The sequence below is a fragment of the Diceros bicornis genome, chromosome 26, assembly GCF_020826845.1.
Source record: "Diceros bicornis minor isolate mBicDic1 chromosome 26, mDicBic1.mat.cur, whole genome shotgun sequence".
Classification (NCBI taxonomy): Eukaryota; Metazoa; Chordata; class Mammalia; order Perissodactyla; family Rhinocerotidae; genus Diceros; species Diceros bicornis.
In genome coordinates this window covers 32,045,785-32,069,813 of record NC_080765.1, presented here as the reverse complement: position 1 = coordinate 32,069,813, position 24,029 = coordinate 32,045,785, and the positions used below count along the sequence as shown (strand labels likewise).

Below are 24,029 nucleotides of genomic sequence, written 5' to 3'. Positions count from 1 at the left end.
GGAACACAGCCATGCCCTGCTCACATGTTCTCTGGTTGCTTTTGCACAATAATGGCAGACTTGAGCAGTTGGGACAGAGAGCGTCTGGCCCACAAAGCCTAAAATATTTACTGTTTGGCCCTTTGCAGAGAAAGTTCACCAATCCTTGCTATAAAAGGAGACTTGAACTGACTAATCTGAGGGGGTCATGGAATTCTCAGTGGAAGTGAAATTTGGGCTGAGATCTGAAGGATGAGTAGGATTTGGCCAGGAGAAGAGGCAGAGAGGAGTGCTCCAAGCAGAGAGAATGCACAGAGGGGAGGGAAGCCTGAAAATTATGAGAGCAACTGAAAGGACGTCTGTGCCTGGGGTCCAGGCAGCGAGGAGCAAGGGTGGCAAACGGGCCTGGAAAGATGGGTGGGCGCTGAACTACAGACCCTTGGGGGCCGTGGTAAGGGTTCTGGCCCTTATCCAGTGAGGAATGGGAAACCATGGACAGATTGAGTGATGTGATCATTTTCTGTTTGTACAAGGTCACTCTGGGTGGTACGTAGACAATAGGATGAAGGAGGACAAGAATGGGGGTGAGAAACCCAGAAGGGAGATGAGGGATGATAGTGGCTTCAACGTGAATGGGGTGGTGGAGGTGGAGTTGAGTGTATGGATTTAGGAGACAATGAGGAAGAAACTGATAGCAGGATTTTCTGATGAATAACGTATGGTAAAGGAAGAAGGCCAGGGAAATGGAGAAGTCACAGACACTTGGGCAACTGGGTGGATGCGGCTCTCTTTCACTGGAGTGAGGGACACAGGGAGAAGCAGGTATGGGGGTGTCGGGGAAAGATGACAAGTTCAATTTGGTAACTGTTGAGTTGGGGGTACCCGTGGTGATGTTCAAGAAGAGATGAGAAGTTCTAGTTATAAGATAAATAAGTCTTGGGGATGTAATGCACAGCATGAGGACTATAGTTAACAATACTGTATTGTATATTTGAAAGTTGCTAGCAGAGTAGATCTTAGAAGTTCTCATCATAATAAAAAGAATTGTGATTCTATGTGGTGATGGATGTTAATCCACTGTGGCGTTCATTTCACAATATACATATATGTCAAATTACAGGCACACCTCGTTTTGTTGTGCTTTGCTTTATTGTATCACAGATGTTGTTTTTTTAATAAGACCCTTCACCAGCAAAAAGATTAGAACTTGCTGAAGGCTCAGATGACACTTAGCATTTTTTATCAGTAAAGTATTTTTTCTGTGGCTCCTGAAGTGTTGAGAGTGAGAAGAAAGTGAGCCAGGGGTAAGAGCTATTTAAGAGGAGGAACATGTGAAATCAGCTTCATAAAAGGTGAAAGAAACATAAGTCTAGTTATTCTCTGGAAGAATAAAACGAAATCACAAGAGCTTCATCAAGATAGAAAACAAAAACAAAGAAAATCTAAGTGCACTCTTGGCTAAGAAAGCACATTCAGGGTCCCAGGTTTGGGAGAAACAGTCCGGACCTAGAGCACCACGGTGCTGCAGGACCACGGACAGTTCCAGGTGCCTTCCCCTGTTTTAGTGACTGTGTGAATCTGGATACGGGAAACTCCTGCAGGGCATTTGGGATGGGGAGAGGTTGTGTTGGCCTTAAACTGTCAATGGTGTGACATTAGGCAACTCAATTTCTCTCCTTAGTCTCAGTGGACCCCTTCCAGCTCTGACAACCCAGGAAAAGTTGGGTTCAAATCACTCTCTGATCCTTGGTCCCCTTGTTATTGATACTCCCATTGGTCACAACTACCCAACCTCCCCTCCTCCATTTACTCCCCACTGGCTGTTTACATCGGTCTTCTCTGGGGAAGATGACAATCCTCCCTTCCAGTTGTCTCTAAGCCATTTGGCTTCTCCAGGCCTCGTCTTCATGCCTGGGACTATCCAGATGAAAGCCAAAGACATTCTCTATAGGCTACAGGTGTCCAAAGCCAGGGCCATCATGGCTGGGGACGAAGTGGCCCAGGCAGTGGACACCATGGCACCTAACTGCCCTCCTCTGAAAACGAAGCTACTGGTGTCTGAGAAAAGCCGGAATGGGTGGCTGGACCTCAAGACACTACTATGGTGAGTATCTACATGTCTTAGCCTGAGTTTTCACCAAAAGTGGAAACTGAACCAAGCACTTCTGTGCAGGTGCTGTGTTGGGGAGGTTCAGGGAGCAGAGTGTGGGACTGGGGAGAGTGAAGAAGGGAAGAAGGAAAAGCTAATACAAGAGTTTATTATTGAGTCACTGCAGGGATAAGTGGGGCTTGATCCGCAGGAACCTTCTGAGGAGCACACGGAATGCTTCTTAGGATTGTCCACTAAAGGACTGATGGTGTTGACCCAACAACATCTGACCCCCAGTGGTGGAGAGTTGCACTGGGGGGCATTATCTACCTCACACTTCTGGACTGCACATGCATGCAGAGCAGGCTCACAATCCCATGCCCTGATGGCAACAGAGAAGCCCTGGGGCACAAAGTGAATCATCCATGGTCCACACTAGAAGCAACACCGCATGCGTTGAAACTCACCCAGAGCTGTTCACTGCAACCATTGCTGGAATCAGAGGTGAGGCCAAGAGTGTATGAGGCAAAATGTGACAGAAGGCTCATAGACTGAGTTTCCAGGCTCCTCTACCCACCTTCTGTATCCCTAAGCTAGGCTGCTTCTCAATTCAGAGGACTCTATGTGTCCTTCCAGCCATCGATAGCAGGACTGGCTGGAAGAATGCATTTCCCTGTCACGTGTTTGAAATCCCCCCAATAGAGACACATACCTTAGGAAACCCCTAGGGAGAATGAAAGCTTTTCTAATGTCACAGTCTTTAAGATAACTGTCAGAAAAATAGGCAACGTGAGACCAGCTTTGAGACTTGAAATCGAGACACTGGAGGAGATGTCCGGGAGAGGGGCAGATGCTTCATGGGAATGGAAGAGGATGTACTGGGAAAACTCATACTAACTGAGCACCTTCCCTTCACCTGATGTCATGCTGGGGCTCCCAACAGCAATCAGATCACTAACATTTATTGAGTTCTTGCTCATTTCCTTTGTATCACAGTTAACTTTCTCAATAACTCAATAAAACAGACAGGTACTGTTGATCCCATTTCACAGATATGGAAAGTGAGACTCAGAGAAGTTAAATAAATGGTCCAAAGTTACACAGTTAACAAAGTGCCAAACCCGAGTGGTTTTCAAGCCCAAGTCTGACTGACTCAGAATCTCATCATCTTAACCTTTCATCAGCCCCCCTCTGAAGTGGGTTGGCTGACTTGCCCTTGCCAGCGTGGGGGAAGGTGGGAAGAGATGAGTCACCAGGACATCTGGTGTCGGATCTGAGAAGGTGACAGTCCGTGTCTCTGTCAGAGAAGCATCTACCACACATCGCTGTGTGGAGACTGGAAGCCAATAAGCAGCTGCCATCGACTTCACCAGCGGGACCAGTGGCCTTGCCAAGATGGCACAACACTCCCACTCAAGCCTGCGCATCAAGACCAAGATGGATGCTGGTTAAGAAGAGCTCTTTCTTTACAGAGAACTACACGACCAGGCCTTGAGACTTGTTTGAGCTCAAATCGAGTTCTACTGGGGCGGGCTACCATCTGATGCTTCTGAGATAGACGGTTGGGAAGCGGGACACCAGGGAGCATGGCTTAGCAAGCTGGGTATCCAGTGACCTCTGGTGGACATTTCTGTTTCAGATAACATGGGATCTCAACATCTCTTCAGTGCTTTGAGCCACGTGTCTACTAGACTGAATGATGAACGTAAAGTTTATATGCGTTTCTCCCCAGACTGCTCTGTATCTTGTCCTTTGGATGCCTGTAATTTGCTTTGATGCTACAGATTCCGAGAGGGCCTTTTTGTCAGAAGCAAATTACTTTTCAAATCCATTGAAGTAGAAGCTGTAACTGGGTTAATTAGATGAACTGAGGTCTCAGAATTTCTGGATCTCAGATCTCCTAATTCAGAATGTCCTTCCACTCTACAGCAACCCTGTCAGTGGAATCAGGAAATACCACGCCAAGTTTGTCATGCGATAATAACAAGAGCTCGTCAGGGTCTTTTTCAGTGGGTCTTTTTCTTTTTCAATAAATAATTTTATTATTAGAAATGGAAAAATATTTAATGCAAAAAACCTCAAGAACTTAAATGTCCCATCTGTGAGCCTGCAGTGCCAAAAAAAATAAAATAAAATTTTTAATGGGAATTATTTAGTAGAAGAGCTATAGTAAAATGCAGTTTCTAAAAGATGGGAAGATAAATCACTTCAATGTAACTAAGATTTTAAATTCCAAGCCCCTCCAAAATTTCATCCTAATAGGCTATGACCCAATTTCCCTACAGAGCTGAAAGCATTAATCATCTTCAGGAAGGGACACACACTATGGATATTCCCAGCCACAAGGAAGTTCTTCATGTCTAGCCTAAATCATTTTTGTTTTAAGACAGGCCTAATACCTTTTATTCTGGCCTGGAGAAAGGAAACAAGATTTTCCCTGTACCAGACCCTCAGCTGTGCTCAGGAAATTCATTATTCTTCAAGAAAAGAGAATCAAAGATCTACCCAGCCAAACTTGAACTTAGCAAGGACTCTTGTTAGAATATTCACTTAGATGTCTTCTGTTAGTAAACATTTCCTGGGTGGTTACCACATGCCAAAACTGTACTACGTTCTGGGGATAAAGTGAGTGAGACCCAATTAGCTGTTAAGTCGTGGGAGCTGGGATCACACGTTATGAATACTTGCCCCTTCTTGATACAGGATGTGTGGATAGAAAACCACTCCTTCCTCCTGCCTGCTCACACTTACACACACTCCTACGAGCATACACAAACACACTCAGGTCCACACAGACCTGTGCATACACACCTAGCCCTCCCCACACGTACACACACACTCATGCTACACTAACCCCGGCATGCACTCACATATATGTACATATACTTCCTCTATGTTCTCAGCATGTGGACAGACCTGAAAGCATCTGAGATAATATGGACCATCTCAGACACAGCTTAGATATTGAACCTCGTGGCCTCATTTCTGGAACCCTGGACATCAGGAGCATGCACATTTATCCATCTCTTACCAAAGTTTGACCTGCTGGTCATTCTAAAGGTAAGAGAGGATCCAGTTTGCACCAGATGGTCAGAGTGAGCCCAAGGTTTGCACATTCCAATTTATTGCAATTTCTTTTAATTCATCTAATTTTGACTAACCCTGTCACACAGATGGACAGTGTTCAGTACAGGAGATGGAAAAGGTCCCTGCCCTCATAGAGCTCATGGTCCAGGGAAAGAGACAGACCCATATACAGATAAAAGGAATATATTCAGGAGACAGGCATCATGGGTCATTCATTCACTCAACACATATTTAATGGGCTCTTGCCCTGGTGTCAAGTATCAGATAGATGGTGGTGAATCAAGTGTAAAAGAGAGGAATGGAATATTGGAGGTGGTGCTATCTGTATATGTGTGTGTGTGTGTGTGTGTGTGTGTGTGTGTGCATAGAGTGCAATCATCTTAAGTGTACAGCTTGAAAATAATTTATGTATGTTAGACACTTTATTAGTCAGCTCAAACTGCTGAAATTCCATGGACTGAGTGGCTTAAATAACAGACATTTATTTCTCATAGTTCTGGAGACTGGGAGCCTGAGATCAGGGTGCCAGCATGGTTGGGTTCCCGGTGACAGCTCTCTTCTCGGCTTGCAGAAGGCTGCCTTTTCCCTGTGTCCCCACATGGTGGAGGGAGTGAGCTCTGGTGTCTCTTCCTCTTCTTATAAGGACACTAATCCCATCAGGGAAGCCCCACTCTGGTGACCTCATCTAAACCTAATCATGTCCCAAAGGTCTCACCTCCAAATATCACATGGGAAGCTGGGCTTCAGCATGTGGATTGCGGGGGACACAACATTCAGTCCATAGACGACACCCATGTAACCCCCACCAGATCAAGATGTGAAACATTCCCACCACTGCAGACAGTGCTCATCCCCACTCTGGCCATTGTCCACACCCCTTCATAAGTTAATCACTCGTTTGGCCTCTACCACCATGGATTAATTTGCCTCTTCTTAAGCTTCATATAAGTGGAATCATACAGTGTGTAATCTTTTGTGTCTGGCTTCTTTGACTCAACATTCCCTGTGATTACTGTCCAGATCATTGCACGTATTAGAAGTTTGTTCTCTTCATTGCTGTATAGTAGTCCATTCTGTGGATCCATCACAATTTCTTTTTCCATCCTGTTGTTGATGGACATCAGGGTTATTTCCAGTTTGGGGCTATTATCTACAAGGAGTTTTGAAGAATAAGTAGGAGTTTTTCTAGAACTTGATGGGGTAGCCATTAAATGAAATCTATAAACCACATTACCCTGGGGCAACAAAGCAATGGAAATGGGCTCATTTTGCTTGCAAAGTCATGCCCTACGTTGGACTCTATTTGTGATGGGGAATTGGGTCCTTGACATCCTGAGGCCTCCAGGTCTCTGTAGCAGTTGACGGCACACCCAGACTTCTGTTTGGCTGGCAACAGAGACCCCAAGAGTAAACTGAGGCATGGATGATATTCTTAAAGGTCAAAAGGTCAGGCACAGTTTAGGTTGTCTCAGGAGATTCTCTTCAGATGATTCGTCATTCTCTGTTTTAAACATATTCTTACTCTGCCTCCTTCCAAAAATGATTTGAAGTGGCTTTTGTTAAGTGCCAAAAATAGAAAAAAACACCAACATGAAAACAGACGTAAAATTATAAGGTCTGTTAGGAAAATATAGATGAATGGGGGGGGAGACTAAGGAAAGTAAGAAGTACAACCAATAAGTAGGTAATTTTATGTTGAGTTTCCTGTAAGGCAAGGCAATAAGGGAAATGGGATGACTTTCATAGCTTATACCAGTTCATCAAGAGCACTCAGAGGAAATAATAACATCATGCACTAATGTTAATCATTTTTTCTAGACATTTTTGCCTAAACCATTCTTTGTAATAAATTCTGCACAAAGCAGAGCATGGGATGGAGGTGGTGTTACATAACAGTTAAAATTACAGGCTGCAAATGCTGGTTCCACTACTTGATGGTTGTGTGACCTTGGACAAGTTACTTAACCTTCTGAGTCACAGTTTCCCCTCTTTAAGATGGGAGTGATAATACGAACTCTGTGAGGTTATTGTGAAAATTCAGCGGGATAGCACAGGGCCTGGCAAGTATTCAGTACTGGCTGTTTATCAGTAGCACTTCTTGTGAATTGTCTATAGGCAATTTTAACTTTTCAAATCAGTTTTCTGTGTGAATTATGTCCCCAAAATATTTTGGGGACAATAGGGCTGGAATTAATCTATTATAAAGCTAGTCCTAGGAGGTTAAGGAACTTTTAACCAAGACACGACAATGGCTGATCTCTTTCCCTTGGTGACTAGGGGTTTGTGTAATTCTAGAGGTGTATTTACGGAGGCAAGTCATTAAATTGGCAGCCAGGATTTGACAAAAACGTTCCGAGTTAGTCCTGGACCTTTTCTCTATAACAATAGATGGTCATTTCTCTGTCATTTTTGGTTTGAGGGTGCATGAGAATTGGGGCTCATTTGATCTAAAGTAGACACAGCAAAGAAGCTAGAATTCAAATCCAGAGCCCACCTCTGTAGCTCTTGCTCATAACCACTGTGCATGCCAGTTAGCTCATCATCTGACCCGATGGGCAGTGCCAGCTGGCTTTCTCCCTCCAGGCCCTGTCCAGCTACCCAGTCAACAACGTGGTAGGAGCCCCCATCATTTACTAGGTATTGGTTCAACAGGATCTTTCCAGGCGACGGGGCTTTGGGGGTTGGAAAGAGCCTCTGGTCTATTGGCGCCTCCTCCTGCCTCCCCCACATACACATGTGCTCATCTATCTGGCCCTCTGAGCATGGTTAGCCCCATGAAGCCAACTTCACCATTAAAGCACCCAGAATCCAGCTCTAGGCCTAGGCAGAGTTTGGTTCCAGGGAGGCTCAGAGGGAACTCTTACCTCTCTTCTGTTTTCAGGTACAAGTTCCCACATCTACAGGACTGCTTCAGCGGAGGGGAGACCCTCCTTCCAGACACTCTGGAGAGCTCGAGGGCCCAGACAGGACTGGACATCCGAGAATTCTATGGCCAGACAGAAATGGTCCCTGCTCCTAGAACCATGGGCTGGTGAATGGGCTTCGAAAGGCTCTTTGATAATAAAAACATGAGCCACCATTTATCATGCACTTATTCAGTGAATATTTATTGAGCACCTACTATGAGATAAACATTGACAGTTTGGCAGAAACAAAACAGGCAAAGCTCCTGTTCTCACGGAGATCACATTCTAGCAGAAGTCGGGAGAGAGACATAAACTAATGAATATATGACATGGCAGATGGTGAGAAGTTCTGTGGAGAGAAGTCAAGCTGGTGAGAAGGGGTGAGGAGGGATGAGGGGCTGGTGTTTCAGATATGATGGTCAGGAAAGTCTCCTGTAACGGAGTAACATTTCCACAGAGACTTGAGTTTATCGAACATGCAGGCACTGCACTAAGCTACTCATAGTGAAGTGAGGGGTGGGGAGAGGAACCCGCTAGCACCCCACCTCACTGACTGAGAGGCCTTCTTGGAACTGTTGGGGCCCCGTGAGCACGATGTGGATTCACATTGCTCTACACTATGCCGCTTACCCAAACTATCTGGGGAATCCTTCCCCCCAACTCCTTTCCCAGTGCTTCTTCTCAGGACTCTCAGGACTTCTCACCTCCTCTTCTCCACTCTTTTACCTTACATCCTTCTATGGCTAATGGGTCCCCTGGCAGAACTCCCGAGAAGGCTCATGGCAGGGCTGTGAAGTGGAAGAACTTTGCAAATGTGGGGAAGGACAGTGGAGTCGTGGCAAGGGCTTCCAGCCTTTCAGAGGAGGCCACGTTTAGGGACTGCTCCTTTGGTCACCAGCATCTCTGTAGGATTTATTTCAGGATTCAAGAAGAGCTGGTCCTCTTTTTTTTTTTTTTTTTTTTGGTGAGGAAGATCAGCCCTGAGCTAACGTCCATGCCAATCTTCCTCTTTTTGCTGAGGAAGACTGGCCACGAGCTAACATCCATCGCCAATCCTCCTCCCTTTTTGCCCTCTTTCTTCCGAGAGCCCCAGTAGATAGTTGTATGTCATAGTTGCACATCCTTCTAGTTGCTGGACGTGAGATGCCACCTCACCATGGCCGGACAAGTGGTGCGTTGGTGTGTGTCCGGGATCCGAACCCAGGCTGCCAGTAGCGGAGTGCACACACCCAACCACTAAGCCACGGGGCCAGCCCTAGAGATGGTCCTCTTATGGGAGATAATTTAATCCCATATTCTTTTAAAGGACTTTTGGTGTCCGTGGTCCCTTATTAAAGTATGGCTCCCTCTAAAGAGATCATAATGTGATGATTAGTTCCTCTTCCCTGGGGAGTGGTCAATCAGATTGCTTTCCACTGTAGGGCAACCCCTAGGATGAGGGTTCCAGTAAAGGGGGAGCCAGGTAAAGGGGAGGGAGGGAGATACCAAACGAGAGGCCACTTAAGGACCGTGTCAGGACCTGCTCTGCTGAGTCTGTCTTTCTTTTTCTGTGACCTGTGATCCTCCTGAGGTTTGCTGATCCGCCCACCACTTTCCACAGGGAATCACCTGCAGAGTTTCTAAGACAATGAAAATCAGACCTGGCCGCCTGGGACCCGCCGTTCCCCACTATGATGTGCAGGTTTGTTAGGGGCACTAAGGAGGGAGGGGAAAACACCAATTTTTCAGTAATTTACTTATTACATTGCTCATTGAGGAAAAATAACAGAAAGTAAAGATATTAAAATAATATTTAAGAAGGAGAGAGAGAGAAAGGGAGGAAGGAAGACAGAAAGGAAGAGAAAAGAGAAAATTACTCATATCATTATCATCCAGAGAAAAGTGCTTTGAATAGCTCGTAAATTAGCTAGCTCATTAGTTATATAAATATGTACATTTAAAAAAATAGGGGTGAATCTTAACATATCATTTTGTAACTCACTTTTATCATTGAACAATCTTGGGTGACCCTCTTTCTGGGTCAGTTAGCACCAATCTACAGCGTGATTTTTCACGACTGCGTAGTGGATAGTGTGGCTCCAACACTCTTTACGCCTTGTGTTGGTCAATAGGTGATTTCCAAATTTTTCGCTAGTAAAAACAACGCCATAACCAATATGCTGTAGCTAAAATTTTGCTCCTTTCTCTTCTTTCTTTGGGTAATTCCAAGAAATAGAATGTGCATATGTGTATCTATGTATGTATCTATCTAAAAGGTGTATGTATCTAAAAGGTAACAATTTATACTCTATTCAGTGTTATGTGTAATTGTCTGCTCTCCCACCCCTGACTGTGATAACCATTTACAGAGCCCTTTTTTTTAGTATTTTATTTCATTCTCGTACAATCCTGTGAAATAAGCTGTCATTATCTGTTTTACAGATGAAGGCCCTGAGATGTATAGCTTAAGTAGCTCAAAGAGAACTAGTAAGGCAGCAGAGTCATCATTTGAGTTTTGATCTGTCTGAGGTCCAGGCCCATAGGCCTCAAAGATAATGGGAGGTTATTATATCTCCTGAGCTCCTAAGGCCAGAAGAATCTTCCCAAGCTCATCTGGTCCAGTCTCAATAAGGGGCTTCTCCTAAACCATCCCAGGCTGGTGGACTGGAGATCTGGGTTTAAAACTCTTGTCTTCTTTTGGTTTCTGGTTCTTGTTTTCAGGGACCACTAGAGTGAGAGGGTCTTCCATTTGACAAACTCAGCTCTTCCGCGCTGCCATTCAAGCCATTTCCTGTTATGCAATCAATCTGCTTCTTCCTCCAGGTCATAGATGACGAGGGCAATGTCCTGCCCCTGGTGCAGAAGGAGACTTGGGCATCAGGGTCAAGCCCATCAGGCCTATAGGCATCTTCTCTGGCTATGTGGTGAGGAACCCCCTCTCCTCTCTCTGTCCCCTTGTGGGGATAACGGGTTCTGAGAGGGATGAGAGGGGTCCCAAAGTTATGAACTTCTCAAGAGGCATTGGGAAGACATAGAGACAAAGAGGGGTCCAATGTCCAAGAACGGGTGCCAAGAGAAAAGACTGGCCATTCACCCCGGCCATCCTTAGCCCATCACTATGATCCCATTTGAAGAATGATCTTTCTCCAGACACTCCTTTACACCCCAAGAAGTGTTTCATGCCAGAAAGCTTATTGCCTCTCAACTATATACAGCAGTGTTTTCCCAAGGGCAGTCCTGCCCCCACCCCCAACTATTGTCCCTGCTCCATGCCACTGATTTCCTTCAGAGCCATGCTAGACACCACATTGAAACCACCATGTAGTTGGAGGCATCCCTACCTTCAGACCTTGCAGTGTTAGAAATGGATGATTCTTGAGTCTAACTGGCTCACTTTATAGGTGAGGATGGTGAAGCCAGAGATTACCAGACTCATCCAAGCCCGTTATCATTGAAAAATGGGCAGGGAAGACCTCAAACACATTAAATAATAAATTAAATAATAAATCCAGTAATAAATGTGGCTACCATTTATTGAGTGCTTACTATATGGTAAGCTCTATTCTAAAGCACTTCACATACATTAAACTCATTTAATCCTCCCAACGACCCTGTGAGGTCCTTGGAGACAAACTGCTTCAGTTCAAAACACCGTTCCACTATTTACTGTGTGATCTTGGGCAAGTTACTGGTCTCTCATGCCTCAGTTTCCTCACCTGTAAAACACGTATCATAATATCTCTCAGCAATGTTATGGATATCGAGAGGCATTAATGTTTGTGAAACACTTAGAACAGTGCTACGTAAGAGTGTGTTAAATAAAAGAGTTGCTGTAGATCCACATGATCACTTCCACTGTACAGAGGAGGAAAACTGAGCCCCAGAGAAGAGGGCACAGCCACACTGTGCGCTTCTCCAAGCATTTCCTGTGCGCTGTCCCCTCTATCCTCATGCGCCGGGATTCTCCCCACTCGACAGACAGGAAACAGACTCAGGAGTTGGTGAGTTGACTCAAGGCCGCAGAGTTAACGCCAGCAGGGGCTGCATGGTGACCAGGAAAAAGAGTCAAGCTGGTGGCCAAGAGATTTGGCTTCTGGTCTCAGCTCTGCCAGCTGTGATGGCTGTTTGGCCTCCAACAGGCCTCTTGATCGCTGGTCTTCAGTACCCCTATTTTCCAAATGAAGGAGCCACACTATGAAATCCCTATGCTACATTCAATCTCTACCCTGGAACAAGATATAGAGATGCTCTAACAAGGGGAAAACCTCAGACCTTCTCATTGCTCTGAACAAGTGCCTCAGCTGAATAGAGGGGCCCGGCCACTGTAGAAATATGCACATTGCCCGGGGCCCTGGGGGCTCACTGATGTGTCTCTAGAACTTTCAGATCTAACAGAGGAGCCAAGAAGAATGTCTAATAAACTTTGGTTCCCTTGAGCAGGGTCATGGAGTACAGCCGGGGTTAGGCTGACCATTGAAGGGAAGGAGGAATCAGTCAGGGAAAGCGCCCTAGAGCTTGGGTGAATGAACGCTTTGATATGTCAGTCAGACTGACCCCCGCGGAGTAGGTGAGAGACTGAATAACTGAAATACAGAAGGAAGGCCCAGTTCCACCCGGGGGCTGGAGTTGACAGCTTCAGAGCAAGCCCACCATGTTTAGTTGTTCAAGTTGTAAAAGCACAACCTGCCATCTGTTCATGGCAGCCCTGGGGCTTTGCAGGCACAATGACTCTGTCTACTCACCGGGACAGTCTTGAGAAGACAGCAGCCAACGTTTGAGGAGACTTTTGGCTCCTGGGAGACTGGGGAATCAAGGATGAAGATGAGTATTTCCAGCTCATGGGGCGGGCAGATGGTATCATTAACTCCAGTGGGTGAGCTTGGCTTCTGGGCTGGGAAGGGTAATCTGGATTGTTATTTTGGCTGGGTCTAGACTTTGGGGTTGGCCTGCACGTTGAGTGTCCAATCTCCTCTGAAGGACAGGTTCTTCTACAGATACCGGATTGGAGCCTCAGAGGTGGAGAGTGCACTGATGGAGCACCCCGCTGTGGTGGAGGAGGCTGTAGTCAGCAGCCTGGACCCCATCCGAGGAGAGGTGATGGCCGAGCAGCAGCCTGGGGGTCTGCAGATTTAGGAGAGAAGGGCAGTATAGCATGATGGTTAAGAGTGAATTCTTGGGCCTGGACAGCCTGGGTCCAAATCTTGGCCCTGCCACTTACTAGCTATGTGGCTTTGGGCAAGTTACTTAGCCTCTCTGAGCCTCACTTTCTCATCTGTAAGATGAGGGTTGTTGTGAGGATTAAATGTGTTAACATTCGTAAAGTGCTTGGAATAAGGCTTGGCACACAGCAAGCACCACATAAGGTCTATTATTACGGGGCTGCAAGGATTCCACTGCTGTTTGGCATTTGAATCAGAAACTGATCCCTGACCAGAGGAATGAGGAGGAATTTGAGACAAGAGTTAGAGCCCCTGAGCCTTGGGGCTTACAGTGAGAATACGGGGAAGAAGAAAGACTCCTTATAATGCCAGGGTCATAGGAATAGGCCAGATGGAGTCTCACAGTGCCTGGTGTGTGTGTGGGGAAAGGTTAAGATGTAGAGATGTGGGTCGATGTCCAAGGACATTTCTGTAGGAAGTTGACCATGTCATACTCTGGCAGTTAAGGGACATATCACCCATGGAAATCATGGGAGCCACTAGGCAAATGGGGCCCGAAGGGGATCCTCTACTGAGAAAACCCTGTGTGCCAAGCACTGAGCTAAGCTGTGCTGCATATGAATTCATTTCATTTCCCGTGAAGTAAGTATGACAATTGGATCTCCATTTTATAGACACGCAAACTGTGGTTTGGAGAGGTTAAACAAGTCATTTAGGCTCGTAGTCCCCAGTCTTTATTTCCTCTATTCTCTTATATCTAGTTTCTCCTCTTCATTCTATTGTCCTAGGGATATGAGGTGAGCCTGGTCTCAATCTACAGTCTTACCTGTGCATGCGATAAGCCACTTGAGAGAGAGGTGGAATCTTGGCCATTATTATCCTCAGTTTCTCCCTTTGCCCTGCCCCGGATATCTGGAGGAGTAATTGGGAGATATACAGGTGTTAGCTGTGGTGAGATTCTTAACACTGATTTTGCATTATCTCAGGAGACGATGACGCCCTCTGACCCCTTCTCTCTTGGCCCTCATCCTTGCTGCAGGTAGTGAAGGCATTTGTGGTCCTGGCCCCATGGTTTCTGTTCTATTACCTGGACCAGCTCACCAAGGAGCTGCAGCAGCACGTGAAGTCAGTGATGGCCCCGTACAAGTACCCGACGACAGTGAGGCCTCTGGGCTCCCGAACTTGAGGAAGGAAGGATGGTTCTCCTCTTGTATTTCTCTCCTTCAGGCAGAGGATGAGGCCTCTAATTCCAAAGTTCTGCCTGACTATGACCAAGAAAGCCCAACTGTCCAGATGCCTGAAAATTGTCCTTAGACTTTAACTCGCTCTGAATTGAAAGTCGGATGCTCCCATGGGAACAAGTTCTAGCCGATACCTGGCCTACATTCCCACTTTCTGCACTGAGATCTTGCTGTATTATTCAGTAATCTCTCAGTCGCAAGTGACAGAAACCCAACTTGATGTTTATTGTGCACACAATTGAGAAGTCCGGGGGTGGGGGGGGGTGAAGCTTTAGTCACAGCTGGCAATAGGCTTTCAAATGATGTGGTCAGAGATGTCTCTTTCACCCCTTGACTCTCCTTCTTTCTGTATTGGCTTCATTTCATGAAATACTCTCCCTTTGTAATGGCCTCCAAAAGCTCCAAATATACATTTTTAGCAGCTTAGCAAATCCCAATGGAAAAAGAGCACCTTTTTCGCCAAAGGCGCCAGCAACAGTCTTCACGTTGATTCTCAGTGGACCAATTTGGGTCATGTGTCCATCTTAAACCAATCTCTGTAACCAGAGGATGGGACACTCTGGCCAGTTCTGGGTCATGTGATCACTCAGGAGCTAGCGCAGGAAGGATGGGAGAGAGAGCTGCCCTGCACCCATGACATGGACTGAGTGAGGGATGGGTGGCTTCTTACAGGAAAATGGAAGTGCTCCTACCAGAAAAGGCAAAAAGCACAGAATGCACTATACTGTTTTCACTCTGGGGCAGAGAACTAAAGCATGGAAGTTGACACAGAAGGAGGACCTAGTGTTTGGAGCCCGGTACAAGATAGGAGCTTGCCCCAGGGAAAGAAAAACATTGTTTTTCTGAGCCTGGGGTAGAAGGTGAGAGCAAGCACGTTAAGCCTCAAGCCCCTCAGATCCTCGTGTAACCCGGATGCTCACTGACGCTTTGTCAGCACAGGCTAATTGTCGCAGGTGGTTTCTGAGAAGCAGACTCTGGGAAGGAGGCTAACCTGCAGAGCTTTATCAGGGAATGCTTTGGTATCAACACCTGTGGAAGGAGATGGATGGGAAGGGAGCAGGATTGGGCAGAAGGTGAAGTTGCACTATGATGTAGTTTCAGTGGGGGCCTCAGCCGACTCCATGGGGGTTCTGAAGCTAGGACAACCTTTCAGGGTTTCCTGAGAGGGTAGAGGGGTCAAGGGGGAGGGCCTTTATAGCCCCATGTGGGTCAGGCATTGATGCAGGCTGCCCTGGGAAGGGGGTATGGCCCTGGGAGAGACAGCTCTCCTTAGCTGTGCCCTCCCAAAAGACGTCTGGTAGTGGGGGAGTAAGCCTTTTATTCCTGCAGGGGGATCTGGGCAGCACATTAAAGAGTCCACCTCACAGACTTTCAGCCTCAAACTGATAGGCAGGCAGTATAGCATAGTCTCTGGAATCAGACTGTCACATTCAAAATCCATCTGACCACTTACTTACTCAGCAATCTCTCTGTGCCTCAGTTTCCTTACCTGTAAAATGGGGATAGTGGTGTTACTCCTTCACAGGCTGTTAAGAAGATTAGTTAATATTTGTAAGGCATAAGGCACTTAGAAGAGTGACTGGCACATAATAAGCGTTTAATAAGTATTTTAAAAGGAGACTAGAAGTCCAATCACACCAAGAATATTATGAATTTTGCATTGTAACTGAATATTTGAGAGACCCCTCTATTTCAGTAGAGGGGTCCTATCACACAATATAACAGTGTATTACTCAATTGACGTGTCTCTTTTTACAAGTCTCTCCTCTAGAATGCCCCAGGCAGCAGGTTCTTTCCACCTCCTCCCTCCTTCCAGCGACAATACCCTTCTGCTCCCTTCTTCGTGATATGCAGAGTAGCTTTCTTCTTAGTGTTCAACCTGGATCTCTCTTATGGCTTCTTTCTACCCTCTATCTACAGTCCAGGCACCAAAACCTAAATATTTTAGGTTATACTGTCTCTGTTGCAGCTACTCAACTCTGTCCTTGTAGTGTGAAAGCAGCCGGAGACAACTGTAAATCGATGGCTGCGGCTCTGTTTCGATACAGCTTTATTTACAGAAACAGGAGGAGGGCTGAATTTTGCCCACAGGCTACAGTTTGCCAAGCCCTGCTCTACCCCACTGTGATTTTAACAAACTCCTTCCTCAACAAAGTCAGTCTTGCCTTATGGAGGATTCCCGTATCAGCTGCTAAGAAGATTCTTTTTTTGTATCAGTATCCCTATTATTATTGTTTTTATTAAATCCAAGACCATCTGACTCCTAGACCAATACCCTGGCACACTGAACCGTTTAACAGGAAGCCTCAACGAATTGTCTTCAACATTCATATATTAGGATTCAGGAATGTTAGAGAAGGCGGGGTCCTCGATATCAAACATTCTTTTTTGCAGGCAAGAAAAGTGAAATTAGAGAGATTTTATAGTTTTGCCAAAGACACACCAACAGGAAATAACTGAGATGTAATTCAAAACCAGGCTTCCTAACTCTTAGATGTCTGTTCTCTCCAGTCTAGCTTAATAAACACAGCTTATATTTTTGAGTATTTACCCCATGCAGAGAATTTAGCATTGGAATCTCATTTTGTCCTCACAACAACTCAACAAAGTTGTTGTTATCCTCCAGCTGACTCAGTGGGGAAACTGAGTCTCATAAAAGCCAAGTGACCTGACCAAAACCAGGCGAGTGGTAGAGGAAAGACTGGAGCCCAGAAGGTCTGACATCAAAGCTCAGGTGTCTGATGTGTCGTGTTGTGTTCACGTACTGCTTTTCCCCTGGTCTAGAGTACCTCAGAGACCAGCTGACCAACTTTATGTCCAGTTCCAGCCATTCTCCTCTTGTCCTTGTCCCCGAGCACTTTCTGAAGCTTCTTATTGCACAGAGGGCTTCCCTGGGTGTTTTCCAGCCTCAGTCCTCACTCACCTGGAGCCTCCAGCCTCAAGAGCTTCCTCTCTCCCTATAGCAGTTCCTCTGAAAAGTCCAACCTCATTGGGATCATGGACAGCTGACCCTGCACTGATTTTTCCCAACAGATGGAGTTTGTCTTGGACCTGCCCAAGACTGTCATGGGGAAAACCCAGCGACAAGGACTGGAAGAGGTCTGGAGAGGCCGGGGCTCGGTGAGACCTGCAGGGGCCTTTCCTGTGCATCCTGCCCTTCTCCCCCTCCATTTCCCTTTGGGTCTTCTGCCTTCCCCTGGGGATATGAGATTCTTTATGGCAAGACATGCGTGTGATTTTTGTCTTTCCTTGGTTATGAGCTCAAAATCTTTCCATGTTAGATCTTGAAAGAAGAAAGGGAGGGAATGAGAGAGAGGAAAGGAGAGGGGAACAGAGAAAAGGAAAGAAAAATAAGAGAGAAAAAGAATAAAACAGCAAGACAGAGCAACTGAGGAGGAAGAAAAGAAGGAGGGAAGGAGGGAAGGTGCAACGGAGGGAGGGAGGAAAGATAGAAAGAATTAGAGAGAAGGAAAGAAAGAGAAGGAAGGAAGAGAGGAAGGGAAGAAGGGAAGAAGGGAGGAAGGAGAAAAAAGAAAAGAAAGAGCTGGATAAACAGAAACAAGCAGAAAACTGGATCTTAGAAATGAAAGGCCAGGGTGCCCCATCTCACCCCTGAGACAAGACCTCCATACAGAGAGGCTTGAGTGTGTGGTTAGGACAGTGGTGTCTTCCCCTCGTCACCCCAGACCTTAGGGCGATCATGACCAGTGGAGGGGAACCACCATTTGCCACGTGCCAGACACTGTCCTAGCCATTTTGTAAATCCTGTCGTGTTTCATCTCGGTGTGGTATCTACAGACCTCAGGTCATAGCTGTGATAACAGTGCGGGCACCTCCAAAAGATCTCCCTTCCCCCAAGGCTCATGGTTGTGGTGGTGTCCTAGAACCAAGTAATAAAATCATTTTTAAATCAAAGCCCTGAGGATTCTCTTTGGGAAAAACAAAGAAGAGGAAAGTGGCATTGGTGAAAGATAAACCACAGACCCAGTTCCTAGGGCCTCTGGGACCCCAGAACCAGGAGTCGAGGAGATGGAGGGAGGTGAGGACCATGAGGGTTTCATCACAACCCCGAGATGGAGGGTGAACCTTCCTAGCAGACTCAAGTGAGCTGGAGAAGAGAAGAAAGGATCTCTGAGGGTCCACGACTCTTCTTAAGAATATTGAGTAATAATAATAAGAACGGTAATAATAATATCCATCACTTACCAAGCACTTGCCAAGTATCAGGCACTGTGCCAAGCAAACACATATATTAATTCCGCTTAATGTTCACAGACACCCTTTGATTCAGGTACTATTATTTTTCCCCTTGACTGGGGAGGAAACTAAAGCTTGGAGAGGTTAAGTGATATTCCTCAAAGTCACACAGCGTCAGGTTTCCACACAGGCCTGTCTGCCTGCAACGCCCATGCACCCCTTCAATCTGCCTGCCTGCTCTTCTGGCCCTTGACAAAGCACTTCTCTTACAGTCATTTTTTAAAACATCCACTAGAATGTGGATATGCTGTGATATACTCCTCCTGGAGTCCACTAAAATATGCCAGAGTTTTGTTTGCCCTAGTAGAGAAATGCAAAATGCTAATCAAATAGCAAAACTTTGTTTTCCACGATCTGGATTTATCAATGTTTAAGGGAGTATCATTTAACTGAGAGCTTCCAAGAATTTAAAATGTGGCAGATTGCTCATCCTGACACATGCACTGCTATCTTTATTTTATAGCGAGAATGTTTTTGGTCATATACCTTTACTCAGTGCCCAGTCCACACTCTCCTCACCTTCTCCAGGCCCAGGAATGATTGATGATGGGAACCCATACCTTTAGGGGAAGTCTATGACCTACCTGAAGAATCAAATCTGGCTCTCCTCCCTCTGCTCCATCCCCTTCTCCAAATGGCTTGTATAAAGCAATCACAGTATTCAGCCAGTTCCTTTCAGATTGGCTGAAAGATTGGCTTACTGTGACTACAATGTCACCACCTCTTGTCTTTTTCAGGATGAGATAAAGACAGACCACCTCATCCCTCCTGTCCTCATCTAATAAAAGCCTTTCTAGTCTAGTAAAAGTCCTAGGCTGGCTGCAATTATCCGTAGCTAGAAAGATGAACCTACCCTGGAGAAGGGGAGTCATCTCAGTTAACATTCAATATTATTTCTACATCAGGTTCCAGTTGGGAAATGACAGAAGAGGTGGCCATTATATCACATGATAAAGAGTTTGGACTTCATCTGGAGAATAATGAACTCAGTCAACAATGCATTTCTAAATGATTACCTTGGTAGCTGAGTGGTGAATGTATTAAAGGAGAATTTGAGAAATGCTTAGAAGAATTTCTTCTTGGAACTTGTTGATTTAGTGACTAAATAAGGCAGATGGGGTTAAGGGAAAGGAGGCACCGAAGGATGAGGTCTCAGTTTTTGATTAGGTAAACTGGGGTAGGTGGTTATAATACTTTCTGAGAGGAACAGATCTGGAGGCAGGAATACTGAATTCAGTTGTGGTCATGTTAATTTATCTATGTTATCTATGGAATATCTAGATTAGCATATATTTAGTAACCATTTGGGTATTTAAGTTTGAACTCAGGGGAGAGGTCAAGATTTTAAATGTAGTTTAAGAAATTATTGAGAGAAAGAGAGAGAGATGAGCAGAGTGTGTGTGGAATGAGAGGAATTGTTGGCTGAGGATGAGTTCTTGGAAAACAATAATATTTAAAGAGAAGGAAGAGGAAGAGAATTCCACGGACGATGCTGAGAAAGAAGACTCAGAAAAGGCAGGGTATGATAACAGAAAGATGAAAGAGAGCGACTCAAGAGTTGATTATCATTGCCAAGAATGGCCAAGAGTCAGAACTGAAAAGGATCCATTGCATTTGGCAGCAAGAACCTTAGAGAACTTGTTTCCAAAAAATCGATAGAGTAATTAAGAGTAGAAAACTGAGGGCTGTGGGTTATCACTCCATCCAGTGAGGGATGGAAAGAGATGGAAACAGCTAATGTAGTCTACTCTTTTTAATAAACATTAATTGAAAGGGGAAGGAACAAAAGGAAAAATACAGAATCAAGGAAGCAACTTTTGGAGGGGGGAGAGACTTGAACAAGTGTGGCAAACATTGCTTTTCTCCTACTGTCATGGACTGAATTGTGTCCCCCAAATTTCATATGTTGAAGCCCTAACTCCTAGCACCTCAGAATGTGACTGTATTTGAAGATAGGGCCTTTAAAGAGGTGATTAAGTGAAAATGAGGCCATTAGGGTGGGCTCTAATCCTATCTGATGGTGTCCTTATAAGAAGAGATTAGAACACACAGAGAGACACCAGGGGTGTGTGCACAGAGGGACAGTCATATGGAGAGGCAGCAAGAGGATGGCCATTTGCAAGCCAAGAGGGAAACCAACCCTGCCAGCACCTTGATCTTGGACTTCCAGCCTCCAGAACTGCGAGAAAATAAATTTCTGTTGTTTAAGCCACTGGTGTGTGGTATTTTGTTACAGCAGCCTTAGCGGACAAATACACCTGCCCAATGGCCATTCCCCACCACCATCTCCACACCACCTGTTCCTCGCTAAAAGAACCCAGATTTTGTCCAGAATCAGAGTGACCTCACCACTAGGACATGAATTATGACTGGGTTCAGCTGGTCTTTTCCAGTTCTCTTCAATTAAGTCAATTAGAAAGTTTCAGTTTGCTCCTTCTGTGTCTTCCACACCTTTGTGGTGGAGTTTATTTGTGACTCAGAAAATACTCACTCTCTACTCATCCCTCTCCACCCCTACTCAAGGGAGGAATACAGTTCTCTTCTCCATGAAGTTGAGCTTGGTGGTGTAGCTTGCCTTGGCCAATGAAATACTAGCAGCCATGATGTAAGCCGAGGTTTCGAGTGTGCTTACGTGGTTCGCCTTGATTTTTGGTGCATCTGCCATCTTCCATGAGAAGAGCATGCCCTGGAGACCCACCGGTCTCAGAATGAAACCTTCATGGGGCAGACATAACCCCAACCCACAGCCGAAGCTGAGCCTCCCAGACCACCTGCAGATTTGCAAGAAATAAATGTGTGTTGACGTAAACCATTGAGACTTGAGGACCGTTTGTTAGGCAACATTATCATAGCTATAAATAACTGATAAAACCTTAATTCCCCTTTTTAACAGAAAGAGACCAGACTAGTCTCAAATATTTGGCAGGTAACTATATCTCAATGGGATTTAATAACAATAACAATGCGTGTTTTCATTGTATTCATTTTTAGTTTCTTCCATTGTGGCAAGTAGATTTTTTTTCTTTTTTTTTTGTGAGGAAGATCAGCCCTGAGCTAACATCCATGCCAATCCTCCTCTTTTTGCTGAGGAAGACTGACCCTGGGCTAACATCTGTGCCCATCCTCCTCCACTTTGTACGGGACACCGCCACAGCATGGCCTGACAAGCGGTGCATCGTTGCCTGCCCAGATCCAAACCCGGGCCACTAGCAGCAGAGCATGTGCACTTAACCGCTACACCATGGGGCTGGCTCTAAAATTAATTTCTTAATGATGGTGGTGGTACACAGTTTTATTTGGATTGATATATGTTTTGTTTCTTATATAATTTTTGAAGAGAATCAATGTAAAGGAAAATATTGAGTAAATAAGACTAGAGGTAATAGCGCATTGTTATAGCACAAAAGACAACGAAGGTGAGGCATGAATGACTGAAGTTTGAGAAACATTCGAGTAAGAATGGGCCAGGATTACAGAGGAGAAGGGAAGGGACGGGACCAAAATGAAAACTCAAAAAGAAGTGCAAGTAGTGTCATCTTTCCTAAAAGGAAGTAGCCAAGGATGAGTGGGGAGAGTAGCTAACTTTTAGAGTTGAAGGTTGTGAGTTTGAGGTCTTGTTCTGTTCGAGGAATGCCCTGCCCACTCTGAGCCTCAGTCTCCTCATCTGATAAATGGAAGGGATCTGACATCACCACAAGGATGTGGTAGAGATTCATGGAGATCATGCCTGAGGAAGCTTCTCGTGGGGTTCAGGTAAACCACCAGGCAGGGGTTAACATATGACAGGTGCAGTGTGAGGGGTAGAGATGGGGCCCAGAGAATGAGTGCTGCCTCAGCAAGCAAGGGTGCAGTCAGGCTGGGCACAGCAGCCCAGCTGCATGAACTCTGATCAGAGGTAACCTCTTATTTAATTTTAGTTACCTTTAACTAAACCCTCAGTCCACCAAGAGAGCCAGTCTCCCACAGAAGGAGAGAGAGGGGGACGAGTGAGCAGAGAAAGGGCATTTGCTCGGAACAGCAGGGTATTGATGGAAACGAAGATCCAGCTTTTCGATGCAGTCATGATTTTTTTGGTCCTTCCAGGGTCCAGGTGCTCTAAAAAGAAGAGAGCGCTGGGATAAGACAAACACATCCCTGGGGCTGTGAGCTGGATAAAGAGCCCATCTTGCAACTGGTTTGGGAGGTCCAGATATCTCAGCAAGCCTCACAGAAGATGAGAGAACACAATGTCTGAAACCTGTCCTGCAGAAAGGGCCCTACAGAGGTGACAGCACCATCCTGAAAGAACCTTTGTTGTTTTCTTCTATCATTTTAATATTATTTACCTTTGCAAGTTGGTAATGCCTCAAAGATGTTCTGAAAGCTTCCAAGGTATCCAATAAAAACAAGCCCCCCTTCCCTCACCATCACAGTTCTCCTCCCCAGAGGTAAATGATGCCAGTTTTTTGTGAATCCTTCCAATGATGTCTGGGGGGAAGTTTGGAGGGAGCCAGATGGTAGAAGCTTAGTTGGTTTTCTCCCTCTTTACTCAGATTGTGCTGTGATTTGCACCCCATTGCAGTTCCCTCTGGCCTCCCCCTACAGGAGAGAACTCACTCTCTCTCAGATCCTTTCTTCATCTCCCCAGCAGTGTGGGTGGAACAGGAAAAGCCTCAGGCACCTCCATCACCGTGGTGCTGCCTTGTGCACGTGGGTCAGCATTTCAGCCAACATTACCCTAGAAGCCGGATGCTGACCTGGTGTTCAGGGGTTGGTCCCCCTGCCTGGGCATGGTCACTCAGGAGGGCAAAGGCCCAGGGGCATTCCCTTCCCAAGGAGCCTAGATGGGTTCAGAAGAGCCTGGACAGCAAGCTGGTTCTATGTGGCTCCAGAACCAATCTAGGAATAGTGAGGGTACATGGCAAAGGCAGGTAGCCTTAGGAGGTAGTGAGTTCCCTGTTGCCATAGGGCTTCTTGTTTGCATCAGACTAGCTGATTTCCAAGTTCTGCATTTCCTTCTGGAATTGGCAGCAGTGAGATTGAGCTTCTTGGGCAGAGCCAGATCTGATAAGTGTGGCTCAGTTGTCAGGGCAAGGGTGTGGCCTGGTTCTTACTGCCACCATCCCCCAAGATTCCCAGGCACACCAAACCAAGTAGGATGCAAAAGAAAAACAAGAGCTCAGTTGCGTGTGGATAACAGCTGGTCTCTCTACCAGGTGGCTCTCAAAGCCTTGCATTCATTTACTCAACAAATAGCCAGTAAGTGATTACTGGTGCTGATATTGTCCTACCCAGGGAGGGTACAGCTTTAAAATGAAAGTTCCCTCCCTCGTGGAATTCACATTCTAGTTGT

General features: G+C 45.8%; 1 pseudogene; it reads left to right on the top strand.

The window, feature by feature from the left end:
- The window catches only part of LOC131422020 (acyl-coenzyme A synthetase ACSM2B, mitochondrial-like), a 29,369-nt pseudogene extending 10,132 nt beyond the window's left edge, over nucleotides 1–19,237 (top strand).
- Nucleotides 19,238–24,029: the final 4,792 nt, after the last annotated feature.